Below are 13,899 nucleotides of genomic sequence, written 5' to 3' on the forward strand. Positions count from 1 at the left end.
CACCTTCAGATCACATCCGAAACGTCGTTTACGCCTAGGACTGTATCATATAAACTCGCACCTCAGACAATGGACAGTGTCCAATAAAATACGTGAAGAATGAGGCCACCAATGACACAAATTTTATAGAATCTTTGTAATTTGTATTACGGCCATATTTGTGTAAACTGAAATATAATAGGCCTATAAACTAATAGTTAAAACCTAATTAAATCCACGGAGCAAAGTTCTTCGCAAAAAGATGAAAGAGTATACCTGGTCAAATTTTTCGCCTTTTAAGGATGCTGAAAGTGTTCTCAAGAGCTCGCTACAAAACCCAATCATGAGCATTACCGTCACAACAGTATATTTTAAGATCCATTTTAATAATATCCCCCGTCTATACCTATATCTATCAAGCGGTCGCTTAATTAATGTTTTCCCATTAAAGTCCTGAATGCCTTTCTTACCTTCCCCATGCATTCTACATGTCCCGCTCACGTCGTGATCCTCATTTTAATCAAATTATTTATTGTCCCACTGTATTATTAAACAAAGTATTTAAACTAGACTTGTGAAATTAGGTATAATGTTGACATTCACTGGAAAGCAAGTGTGACTTATTCTGAGTACTTATTGCGTTTAATAAATTCTTCACAGTAATCCAGGACGTGTTATGTCTTTCATCAATGAATGCTTCTACTAGAATCCACATTTCATGGAGCGACTATAAGCGGATTAAATAAAATCTATGTTTTATCCGAAACGTCTACTAACACCGTTTCATACATGCACAAACGTTACAGCTGTCGCTATTTATACCATGCATTCCAGTAATGTTAAACAAAGAAATCTATACGGTCATATTTAAAACGGCCATCGTAAAAATCTGTACCGCAGCGACTCACAACGGCTTCAGTAGGCAATAACTTGACGCGAGAAATGTCTGAAATACGTTCCACATACATGATCAGGGCCTTGATACTCGATTAAGTCATCACATTGCGCGATGACGTTATTCTCGAGTTATTAACGTTGATCAGACCTTTCATTTAGAATTCGCAATGCTGCTCTTATTTTGATCAGAATTTTCGTAAAAATCTGTCTACGCATATGGAGTTTTTTAAACCAGATATATTTCTTGAACTGGCTCCAGTCAATGGTCCTTTGAAAGTTGTTAGAGGCAAGATACATACAGTTCACCCTCTGGGTTGTACAGTATCCGGAAACAAATTGTGCGTTTCGTCTACATCACTAGCTTGTGGGTAGAAGGAAAATAAACGCATGTACTACGTAAACCAAACACATTACTGACATTGGAGCTGAGACCAAAGTACTGCTACCGGAAAATAATGTTTATAGTCAGGATAATATATGCGTCCTTACATTCTACCCATCCCAGCCCTTTTATCCCCTCGCCTTTTATTTACGGACGTGGAACACGCAAATTTGTCCCGACCACAGTAACGTGCAAATACAGTCCACAGATCAGGAGAAAATCCCTGCTAGGAATTCGTTAAACGCGCATGCGCAAGATTTCGCGGTGAGTGACGACCCATCCTAAAAGCATTCGTTCCACAGCCACTGAACGAACAACAGACGACAGGCTTTCATGTGTTCTAATGGGTACAGCTTTAAGATTACCTCACAGCGGCACAGCGATTTAATCTAGAATATTATCGCAACACCCGCAGAACACATTAGAGGTGCACTCACTACACGCTACTCTTAACGGCTTGATGTTTTCAGTCTGTGTGTAGTCGCATAAAACTCTGACGTATCACACTTCCCACTAATAGCAGCCCTCTAGTCCAGCTGATAAGTAACATCCCCCCCGCACCGCACCAGAAACGACTTCCCCTTGTAGGGATTTTCTCGTCATCTGTGGACAGTACAAACGCCTCGGTTTAGATTCGAATCGCATCCTTTCCGATTACAAAATAGTCGAGTGACTACATATTCGTTAGTCATCTCTGAGTCAAAATATCTTCCGGCAGGTGTCTTTTAGAGTTAATACATTGTATAGCGGCGTTGTAACGAACCCCAGACTAGTTGAAAAGAAAATTTGTTTGTTAAATCTTTCTTCCAACAAAGTTTAAAATAAAGTGACATTACTGATTACGTTACAGCGTAATTAGATCCTGATCTGATATAAACTTTCTCGACGATTATAGAATACGGTAGCTTTAAATAAATGATATGTCTAACATTACAGGGCAAAATACATTAATTAAAATATTTAAACACAGACCATATACAGTCTCCATGTAAAGAGTACAGACACTTCAAATTTGAATAAGTTATTTACTGAATGCGATGTGTACAGACACTTAGATGCTGGCTTCCAACTGCTTAGACCCGGGTCCTTGAAGTGAGATCTGTCGTGGACGCCATAACACTGGAGCAAATTCTCTTCCGAATTATTGTTTTCGATGCAGATTACCATGCCACTGCTTCTAAATACTCATGTAACATCCCTCCACGACATTCCTAACCAAGCAGGGCATACTGTCATAGGTTCTAAGACAGCATCTCATCTGACCCGTCATACATCCAGTTCATAATTCAGAGACCTTACTGAGTATTTACCATTTGTCTCTACACGCAACAACACCGGAAGTTTACAATTGGACAGGCTTGTTTCTCGGTCTACAGTACGCAAGGAGTTTCAGAAATAAACTACGACACATACTCTGTTAAGCTGCAGATGTTACAGAAGCTGAATCAATCGATCTATCGAACGAAAACAGAAAGAGGCGCAAAGTCGTATTTCCTCATTAATTAATACGCGCCAAGTCCATCCATTACACACCACGAAGGAGACATACCTGAGGCGAATGAGTAGTGTATACAAAAACACACACAGACCGGCCCATTTCTCTTTGTAAAAAATAAACAGTAATGTGTATCTACAATGCTAGAAAATTACAACGTCGACAACTCTAAGGATCATTCTCACCTTTGTTTCCGCTCAACGTTACAGAAGACGTTGATCGTAAACGGGGGTTTCAAATAAGTAAATCGATAAAGATCGACTTCTTCGTCTCCTCATTCATTCGATATCAAGTTATTCTTTATTTTTTTGGAAGGAAGAAGAATTATGCAAAGGACAAAATGCACTTCTTAAATATGGCGTCGATATGACAATTAAGAGCATATCGGAAACTCAGCGACGTTTTACAGCGCGAAGAGAGTGCCTTCGAGTGGTTGGAAATCATACTTCGTCTTCAGAAGGTCCAGGGTACCAATGTCATCCCGCAAAGCAGCTTTTCCGAGTCTTATAGGTTTTCCTTGGTCCCTCCAAGAAAATATCTGAACAGTATGTTGAAATTCATTAATTAGCTTATCATTCGTCGATATATAGAGTGCGGCAGAAATATCGAAGCGTTTTGAAATTTTAAACGCATATAATGACCGCAGATGATATAAGTGTGCATCAGATTGAAATGTAACATACACCTGTGCGTGTGCTGTGGAGCTGTTTGTTAAAACAGGTTTAATTAAAAATGGCAACACAGATTTAGACACGATTGTAATCCCATTGCAATTCGTCGATGGGTAAAACAATGGCGTGAAAAAGGATCTGTGACAATTAAGAAACCACGTGGTCGACTTCGTTATGTTCGTATGCCTGAGGACATTGCTCGAGTATTTTGAATCTGCGCCTGCCTCCTCGCTTTCCAGACCTCTCCGCTCTTGACATTTTTCTTCGGGGATACTTAGAAAGCAAAGTGTTTGGCAACCGACCAGCGAACTAGAATGAGATGAAAACAAGAATCCGAGATGAAATCGGCAACATTACGGAGGAAATGCTTCCGGAAGTACTGAGGAGCTTCTCCATTTGCTGTAGTGTCGTTAAGTAATCAATTTACAAACAAACCTCGCAGCGCAATTGACAAGAGCTGAATAACAGGACGGATGTATGCCGTTCTACAAAAGGAGGGAAATACTACACACACAAACACAAATAGACCTACACACTGCAAAGGACTGTAAGTCCTAAAGATCAGTTATCAAACAACAATTTTCGGAAACTTCTCATAAATCACGTTTCAACGAGTTCTTAAATTTATATATTATTACATATTTACACAAAAACTTCAGGCTAAACTGATAGTTTTGCTAAATTATAAGTAGTGCGAAACATGGTCTGTAAGTTTGCAATCATACTTGTATTTTTTGGAACAATCAGCCATAGGCAAATCTATCGTTTTACCTCATCGTATTCTCTACATAATAAATTATCTCTGTGGAGTAAAGTGCTTCTTGGAAAGCTGGTAGTACGCCCAACTAATCGGAAATTGCTCGCCTTTTATGAAAGCTGAAAGTTCATTGCCGTGTTCAGAACAGCCCACCAGATAAATTCGATCCACATCCGCCAACCTTATTACTCTAAGATCCAATTTAATATTATTCTTCTATCTATGCCAGGGTTCCGAGTGGACTCTTCCCTATCCAATAAATACACTCTTCATATTTTAAATATTGATATTGGTTTTATTTGGAAAGTCTGCGTATGATTACACCCCAGTATTATTTGTCCTCGTCGTCACTTGTTGCGAGTGAATCGTACAACAGCTCACTTTCCTTCTGCGCATCAATCCTCCCTGGGTATGAGTATCAACGCAGTTGTATAAGAAACCAATTCAACCTGTCACCGGCTGCTCGGTCCCATTCCATGTTTTAAGTACATTATAATGACGTACTGATGCGCAATAACCGCTGACAGCAAGAACATAAGTTCATTCTGCTATATATTTAATTCGTCTTGATTTTAAAACAATTCAGTAGGGCAATCTGTCAAACTGCCGTTTATATTATGAACAGCTCTCGTTCTAAACCCTTTTTAAAAACACAAAGCATTTCTCAGAAATGAAAACGTATCAAAAACAATGTCTTGTCAATTTGCCGTATGTAACCTACTATCAATGGTTCATCTTCTTGTATACAGTAAAAAGCAAACCTGGTTCTCTTTAATTTTGGTTATTCCCACAATAACAACTCTGCATCTGTCATTCCGACTGTTTCAATCGAAGGAGTACACATAATCTAAATAACACACTCGCTTTCAATTTGTCAGTCACTGAGATAACTTACCCATTGTTATACATTAGTTACCGGCCGTTAAAAACAGGTGGTTGATGAAATATTTTCCGAAACCTTCCTTTACTCGTTTTGCCAACAATTCCACTAGACTTCGCTACCACTTCACCATGCGTGAACAGCGTCTACTCCACTGATCGCGGATACCCCACTTTAAATCACTTGTTACTTATTTCTGCGACATTAGAACCAAGCTTCTCCTCTTGAGCACCACTAAACTTTATCGCTGCAGTATAGCTCTGTTACGCATCGGTAAACAACTCGTGTCGGCCATCTACTGGGAATCTATATAAACATGTCGATAAGAGTCTGCGGGTAGAATGTGCCTGATCGGTAATGTAGCTTCAGCCGGTAAAAAAGTTGCAGTACTGGATTATCGAAGATCTAGGAGCAACAGTGCACTAACAGACAAAGTAGGTTATACAGTGTATAAAGTGGGGTTAAGCCAGGTGTCATTTGTTGTCTTTTCACGCGTGTCCTTCGGAATCTTTTTAATCGCAATTTTCTTACCTTCTTCGTTTTCCTTGTCTGTAACAAAGTGCTGGTTAGCGTACTATTTTTCCCGGGTCTTCATGTGAGAAGAAATCCGAATACAGCATCAATGCCTATGATGTCGTCGTGCGTTACGTCGCCCTTGTTTTCAACATTTTGATTCCGATGTACGCACAAAATGCAGTTATTAGGTAGTTTATAACCTCAAACCAAATGTATCATGACATACTGCAACGATCTAACATTCATGAGCGAATAGAAATTATTTCATGAAAAACGGGGGATTAAAAGTAAGCATTGTAGGATTTCAGGTTTTAAGACGGCCTTGAAAAGTAGACTTTGTTTTCTTACACTTGTCTCTAACACGTTCCCTCGTAATCGGGCTGTTATCGCATATTTAAAAAGAGATTACGTGATACAGATTTTTACTGAGATAAATTATAAGCTGCTGTTGGTGTAATTGCTTCGAATAATAATACACAGTCCATAGTGCAAACTGAGTTAAGAGCTTCATAGGAAACACAATTTTTTTGTTGCTGTAGGTCCTACAGAAAACGATTGGTTCTGCATCAAGCACTGCGTAAATTGCACGCATTCGCATCAAGTTTGAGCAGCTCCACTGCCTACAGAAGTGTCTTTGGCTTCTGTAAGCGTACCTTCATGAATAAACAGCGCTGCAGAAAGATCATCACGAAATTTGGGCGAATCAAACACTCCGTACTTTAGTAACAAGGCCTTTGCGAATCCACGTTCATGTTAAGTTTGTGACAGTTTGAAATTTTGAATACAGCCGTAAAATTGTGCATTGCTTAAAGAGCACATCATGAAGCAGTTGAAGGGGTAAAACTCCATGTGTTATTATTATTTATTATTGACTGCAAATGGGTTTATACTCGGTGGCAGTGACCTACAATAAGATACAAAACAATAAGACACAGCAAAACAATGAGACACAACAGAACAATAAAAAAAGGACACAACAAAAACAATAAGACACAACAAAACAACATATCCCACTCAAAATCAACCAACTCTTAGATTACAAAACCATCTAACCTAAAGTGTTGTTAACCTCGGCACACTTCAGCCGCTTTAACGTTAGGTAACAGCTTTTGGAATCCAGCAGATGGAAGTCTTGACTCACAGAAGTGATATCGAAGAAGAAAGTTCTTGACCCTGCCGGGTATTGAAATCTGTGTTTGTGAATTTACTTTTGAAGCAATCTTTGGTTTATGACGAATGTGGGTGAACGCGGACTGTGGAGGAATCGATACAAACCGCAGAAAAAACCCAGTATAACCTGTCTTTTGTTCAGGGTTCGAACTGTGATTTTACGATAGAAAGTCTTAGGTAGGCCGCACACCGGCATGCGTCAAGACATGTAACAGTCAAGACACGATGTCTGCGACATGACGCAAAGAAAGGAGCACAGTTGAAACGAATGAGATTATGAAAACCGCCGCACACCGGCCTGAGTCATGATGCTGACGTCAGCTTCATGCTGCAGACACGTGCAGCAAGACTCGGCATGTTCCTTTTCTGTGCGTCAAGACTGAGACATCAGTACTCAAGGAACAGCACGTGCACGTTATCGACATGAGTGAAGAGTAAACAGATATTAAGATAGTGCAGACGGTTGAGAAATTCCCGGTAATATAAGATTATTCGTCTCCGGGCCACTCAAACAAGGAGGAGGTTCATTAATAAGACTGGAATTTCACCGGGTCGTTTAACAAGTCGCGCGCTAAAACGTACGCACCATGTTGAGCACACGACTCATTAAAGTCATGAATCCACTTCCTTTTTCTTCTTTTACGTAATTTAAGCCACAATCACATTAAAATATCTTCCTCACTGGACGACGACATCTCAACACCTAGAGAAGATATGATAAGACGCAGACACGTGCTACTCCGGTGTGCGGACTCGAGTATGAATCACGAATGACGCAAGACTGCGTCTTTTGTCTTATACTTGGTGCTTGTCTTGACGCAGTTGGTGTGCGGCCGCCCATACACACTGCTGGTGTGCTGTCTCGCTTGGCCGATGGCCGGGCGTATCCCGGCAAACACAGCGCATTGATCTTCCGAGAAAAGAAAAAGTTTAGGTGTCTGAAGCGAAATTGAGATTTCACGGAATCTGTCAAGCGCTTCGTTCAGATGTTTGTCTGTTATCTTGATTTCACCACGGAGATTAACATCATATGTATTAACTGAAAGAGATTTGTATAATTTGGTATGCACTGCTTGCTGAGGTTCATCAACAATAAAACATAACAGCCATGCGGACATGCAAATATATTACTTGGGGGGAAAGTACTTTATCTGTTCGACACGAGCACAACATCGAACTACAAGAAGAGATTTGTAAGTTAACTGGATTATAAGGAAGAAATGTGATTGGCTTAGACGACCATTTGGAACAAAATGAAAACAAGAAATATCGCCCGATATCTAACTAGTGAAGTGTTACGTATGGAGTGTGGCGCTGTATGGAGCAGAGACTTGGACACTCAGGAAGAAGGAACAAAAATACCTGGAGAGTTTTGAAATGTGGTGTTGGAGAAGAATAGAGAAGATCAGGTGGACGGATCGAGTGACCAACGAAGAAGTATTGAGGATAGTCAACGAGCAAAGAAACATTCTGCAGGCGATTACACGAAGGAAAGCTAACTGGCTGGGACATATTATGAGAAGGAATGGGTTACTGAGTGATATCATCGAAGGCCAGGTTGAAGGAAAGCGAGGACTGGGAAGAAGACGGATACAGCCTACTGACGATCTTAAACAAGGAAAGAAGATGAAGTTTCAGGAATTAAAAGGAGAAGCTGAGAATAGGGAAAACTGGAGAGCTCTGTTTGGGCAGAGCAATGGACCTGTCGTAAGACAGAACACTGAATAATAATAATAATAATAATCTAACTTACTGGTCCCGCGTCGTAGCCACGCGGTCTGAGGCTTCATGCTTCGGACCGGCGATACGGAATGCGCGCTGGTTCCAGTCTCGGGGGAGAAGAAATTTTCTCATGAGCGTTCGACCAGTGCCAACCCAGCATCGTGAGGAAATTGGGGAGCTACAATGAGTAGCTTAATCCGGTCAGGAAAACTAGCAATGGCTGGGGGTTCGTCGTGCTGACCACACGTCACTCTATATCTGGTTGGATGATCGTTCACCTCTGCTTAGGCATGTGAACGTGAGGCCAGCAGTCAGGTAGTCGGCTTTGGCTCTCTGGAGCTGTTACGCCACGGATTTAATTTAATCTTTTTAATCTAACTTACTGTTTGTGGTATGAATCAAAACTGCATGAAATGAGTAGGTCATGGTCAGTCCAAGTGTAAGAATTTATGGCATAAACCTGTCCTACAGCAAGTTCGAATGCGACCCACTGCTGTGGAGTTGTTAGAATTAAACTTCGACGCTGACGACCGAAAAAAACATAAATAAATGTCATTGGCTGAAGCAAAACATAACAGATGATTACATGATATAAAAATACAAAAAAAAAAATTCTACCCCTGATTTCACTGACCGAGTGGGCGACGTTGCATCATTTGTTTGCGTTTCCGTTAGCGAATGTGTTTCATTATAAAAGTTCGTAATTTCGTAACGCAACCAGTGGCGGCTCGTGAGTCTGCGCAAGGAGGAAAACTCAGAATAGTTTCGCAACACACAACAATATAAATAAATGAAAATTAAATTTACATCAGGAGAAAACCCATACCTATTCGACGATGTTTTAACTATTTTTACTTTACTTTTTACACAAAGACCATTTAGAAAAAGTAATTTGCTGTAAATATGATACACTTCCTTTGCTCATTGTCATTATCAGAACAACAAATAGTCAGCACACAGAATTATTGAACACTCTTTAACAATAACACGAAACAGATTGCGATACAGAAACCAGTCTAAAACACGTGGTAACGGGCAATCGTGTTTACTCTGAGCCGACTGCGGGGACTGCAGCCCCGATACGCGCTGTACCATTGAACTGCCCCTCACTCCACCACCCGCCGCGCACTCTACTTTTGACCGGCTAGCCGCGCTGAAATCCTTGCAGCCAGATGATAGCCCCGTTCTGCTTCGCACTACTCGCACGCGGACTTACTGTCATTTCAGCCGATTAGTGGATAATGACAAATTAAGGGGCAATATTAAAATTATGATACAGAGGAAATCAAGTTTTACAAATTATATAAACACAAAAAAATATTTTTTTCAATTTTTGAAAAATTATAGGGGCTGCTGCAGCTCTTATGGACGGGCCGCCACTTAACGCGACTCTTCATAAAGCGAGTACTGTCTGTGTTACTTAGTCAAGAAGAATTCTGCTCCATGTAAAAAACAAATTCGGGATTGCTACATTGCTTCGAAATGCAAAAGTTGCAAATATTGACGGCATAAAAGTAAAGTAAAGCTGCCCCACTATACGCCATGTAGGCGCCTGGGGATCGTGTTTCTACTGCTTGAGTAAAGAAGAACATTTACGTAAGTGACTTGTCTAAATACTCAAACATGAAAGTTGCAGTATGCATTGCAATGCTCGTAGAAAAGGCAAACCAATTCATGGAGCAGAGTCCTTTAAATGTTAACAGTCATTCAGAAAATATAGACATTCGCCGCCTTTTATGGAACCATTGCATTCATAAACATGTTCAAGCCCGCCACTGGTTCCTATCCCAAGGCAGAAGAATCCAGTCAACACCCTCAAATCACAAGATACTACTTGTAACTTCATTTTAATATTATCTTCCCATCTACGTCTGGGTTTCCTAAGTATTCTTTTCCTTTTAGGTTTTCCAACAAAAGTTTTGTGTGATGTTCTAAACATCTAAACCACCTTAAGTTGTTTATCACAGAAGTGTTTGGTGACGAGGGGAGAAGCAGTTCTAAGAAATAGTTTGTCTCTATTAGATACACTTTGATTCACGTAGGCTCCAAACTAAACACGATAGGAAGTAAATCTCCGATGTTTTCCTGTAGTTGTTCTTTTAAAAAGGTATACAGACTCATTAGATGAATTACAGCTGCAAATGTGGGAGACACCAAATAAAATATTTTCAAGGAAAGATTTCGCGGCTGGGTGGTTAGTGGGCCCTAAAAAGTACACCCCTCTATTTATTATTATTATTATTAGTGTTCTGTCTGACGACAGGTCCATATGAACAGGATCCTTCCATCCTTTTCTCGGACTGGGACCTGTTCATATACGTTCTTGGCAGATGATCCAGAAGTGGTTTGCCATTGCCTTCTTCTGTGTGTGAATGGAGTAATTGTTGGAATGCCACGGAGAAACCGGGGATGCCTCCGGAGGAAAACTCCGTGTTGCCTAGACCACGGCCTTGCCCAACACAAGTTATAAATTCGGGCACCGCCGGGAATCGAACCCGAGACCCCAGGATTACAAGGCCAGCGTTATAACCGCTAACCATTACATAGTCATAAAGTAATGTGTTACTAAGTTAAATGCAATTATGGAAAGTTACACAAAATCTCAGACTTTACATGTGTTCTTTTCCTCACAATATGGTTCAGTGATGGGCTTTTGTGACCATGGTAATGAACCTTTGTGTTTCATAAAATACAAGGAAATTCTTGACTACCTGAGTCATATTACCGCATCAGTAATGATTCTGAATTCTATATGGGCCAATAATACTGAAGGTACAGAATTTTGGTACGTAAAGCTGAAATTGTCCCTGCTGTTTAGTTAAGCACCACGCCATGACAGTAAATGGAGGCTTCACACCCCAGCCGCTTTAGTCCTGAGGAAAGAACCTCGGCATTGGCCCGAGAGCAGATCTGGACGAGGTTGCGAAGAGAAAAATGTCTGCCCCTGCTATGTAACAGGGCACATTCGTCAAACTGGTACTGACTTGACTATTTCGGCTCGAATGGAAGCTAAAGGCGTTGGAGAAATGTTAATGTCCTACGTGCCCTCTCTCCTTACAGCGCAAAGCGCTAAATGAACAGATCTTCCAGTCTAGCAATTGTCCAGACACCGTATTTTAACGTTTCCAGCCTCAACATACAATGTTCCATGGTTTCTTGACACTAAAATTGCAGCTATTTTGCGGACAGTTGTATATTAGGTGTTACCTAATTCAGACTGCTTTCTCCTAAGAGACGATCGAAGCGGTTCATTCGCGTCTTCACAAAAAAAAATGCAATAAATATGACGCATTTCTTAGGCGTAATGACTCAGTCGGATGCACCCGTCAGTAAATTTCTTATGCGCATTAGAGCAACTCTGAAAAGTGAAATTCCAATTAAGACGTCTCTTAGGTATTACAAAAAGTTACTGATTTAATACCGCAATGGAAAGTTCCGTTGTAGTTACATAAGGGCATGGTGGAACAGTGTGATAAAAGTGAAAAACGATGCTATTCCACGGGGCTCTTTGTGGTGACAGCAGGACAATGCCATCCTGTTGTATGAATCTGAAACATGGTATTTGGATGGGGGGGGGGGGGGGGGGGGCTGGAGTTTCGACAAACATTTCTTAGAGAGCTGGCGGAATTTTTTAAAAAGGATCATAGTAGAAATGGATGTAAAAGAATTTAACTTGGGGGAACCAGCATCTTGGAAAGTACTGAAAGAAACTTATGTGCTACAAGGGTGAGACCAAATATTAATAAAGGATAAAAGAAGATTTCCTGAGATACTTTGACCACTTTTGTAGACACAGAGTCAGGAGACGTGTAGGAAGAACAGAGCGGAATGTTCACACCAACTTCGAGTCTCGAAACGGGTCCTAAAGGCTCAGTCCAGGTTAGTACAGAAGAAGACGAAGAGGAACAACGCACTTTGTCAGAACTCGAAGCTGACGCAAATGGTAGCAACACCGGAAGTGTCCAGTGTCAGTTCACGGGTGACCGCTCACGTGTAGCACTGACTACTTAGTGTGTGTGTGTCTTCGAGAAAATTGGTCAGGTTCTAGTTTTAAGCCCAGACAGGTTATCGGATTCCCAACTAATATTCTACTATTTACTACATATAATTTTCCTCTGACTCTCCTGACAGAGACAGAACAGGACCTACAAATCGTAACGTACCTTGTATTCATAATTGTTCCCATATCGACGAGGTATAACCTTTTCAGTTGAAATAACATCAATAAATATCCCAATAAGCAACCAGATAGTCTAACGTTAGGACAGGGCTCGACAAAACACGGTAGTCGCGGCTACTAGAAACTTTTGGGGGGGCTTGTGTGTTTATTGGAAGACAAAGGCGAAAAAACCGCATCCTAGTTGTCCAGAAAACGCTCACAGGATTTACATGATAAATGGTGTTCGTAGTGTTGTCGTTGATCGTCCATAATCATGTTTAAAATATTAATTTCTTTGTTGTCATTTAAGTAGACCTATTTATTTGTTGCAATTCTAATATTTACTAGAGGTCACAGCAACATTTAATCGTGAAGCAACAGCTGGGATGCAGGAAAACTCAAAGCAGACTCGTCAGACGAATTTCTTTAACGTGTGATTAAAAATATAAAACGAATATCTTAACTTTTATGAAGTGAAATTGATCGGTTTTATGTAAACGGGGCACACAAAAGTGGTACGGGTCAGATATAGTGCTGGCAGTTACATTGAACCTGTGAAACAAGTTTCTAGGTAGGAGGCTTGTTTGTCTCATTTCTGAACTGTAGATCAGAAATATTTCTGATAATTTGATCCTGTAGAATCACAATATTGCGCATGGCCACAAGAAGCCCATCAGAAGTGGAAGAAAGCTTATTATAGGAATGCACACGAATTTCTTGTCATTATTCGTAGGTGCATTAAATATGTTAGGAAATGAATTTTGGCAATTTTACGGTGGGCGACCTGACACCTAAGGGAACGCCAAACCTTTTTCAATATCCCACGAAAGTTATTAAGAAAAATGTGGACAGGGCTCACTCAACACACAAATTTTTAACTCTACCAAATTTGTCGTTGTGTGAGGGAGTACGGTGAGCTGTGATTTTTGATTTCCTAGGGCACCATTATTTTTTATCTCCGAGGGCGACATTTTATTTGATCTCCTAGGGCGCCATTTTTGAGAAGGCCAGTCCTGATTATAAGAGCTGAACGACAATGACAAGTGAATCATCGGATGCAAGGGAGAGCGAATGCAATTACTTTTATGTATTGCATCAAAATATGAACGACTTAATTTAATAATTCAGAAAGAAGAGTGAGAAAATTAGAATTCTTGTGCTGTAACAATGGGTTTCTAGGATACAATCAGCAAAATTATGCGTTGTCTTATCGTCAGATACATTTCTCTAAATCATGAAGAAATAAGTAAAAGTAGTTGTTACAACTATCC

The 13,899-nt window shown here is 40.4% G+C and overlaps 1 protein-coding gene across 1 annotated transcript in view; it reads right to left on the reverse strand.

Annotated features, from left to right (window-relative positions):
- The window catches only part of Orai (calcium release-activated calcium channel protein orai), a 53,972-nt gene extending 48,669 nt beyond the window's left edge, over positions 1–5,303 (reverse strand). Inside the window, exon 1 of the mRNA XM_022062980.2 lies at positions 5,077–5,303. The gene's annotated coding sequence lies outside the window, so the exon portion shown is untranslated. The remainder of the gene's footprint in view (positions 1–5,076) is intronic.
- Positions 5,304–13,899: the final 8,596 nt, after the last annotated feature.

The sequence above is a fragment of the Zootermopsis nevadensis genome, unplaced genomic scaffold, assembly GCF_977971745.1.
Source record: "Zootermopsis nevadensis isolate Lab colony 2312 unplaced genomic scaffold, Znev_1.0 Znev_ptg000019l, whole genome shotgun sequence".
NCBI classification, from domain to species: Eukaryota; Metazoa; Arthropoda; class Insecta; order Blattodea; family Termopsidae; genus Zootermopsis; species Zootermopsis nevadensis.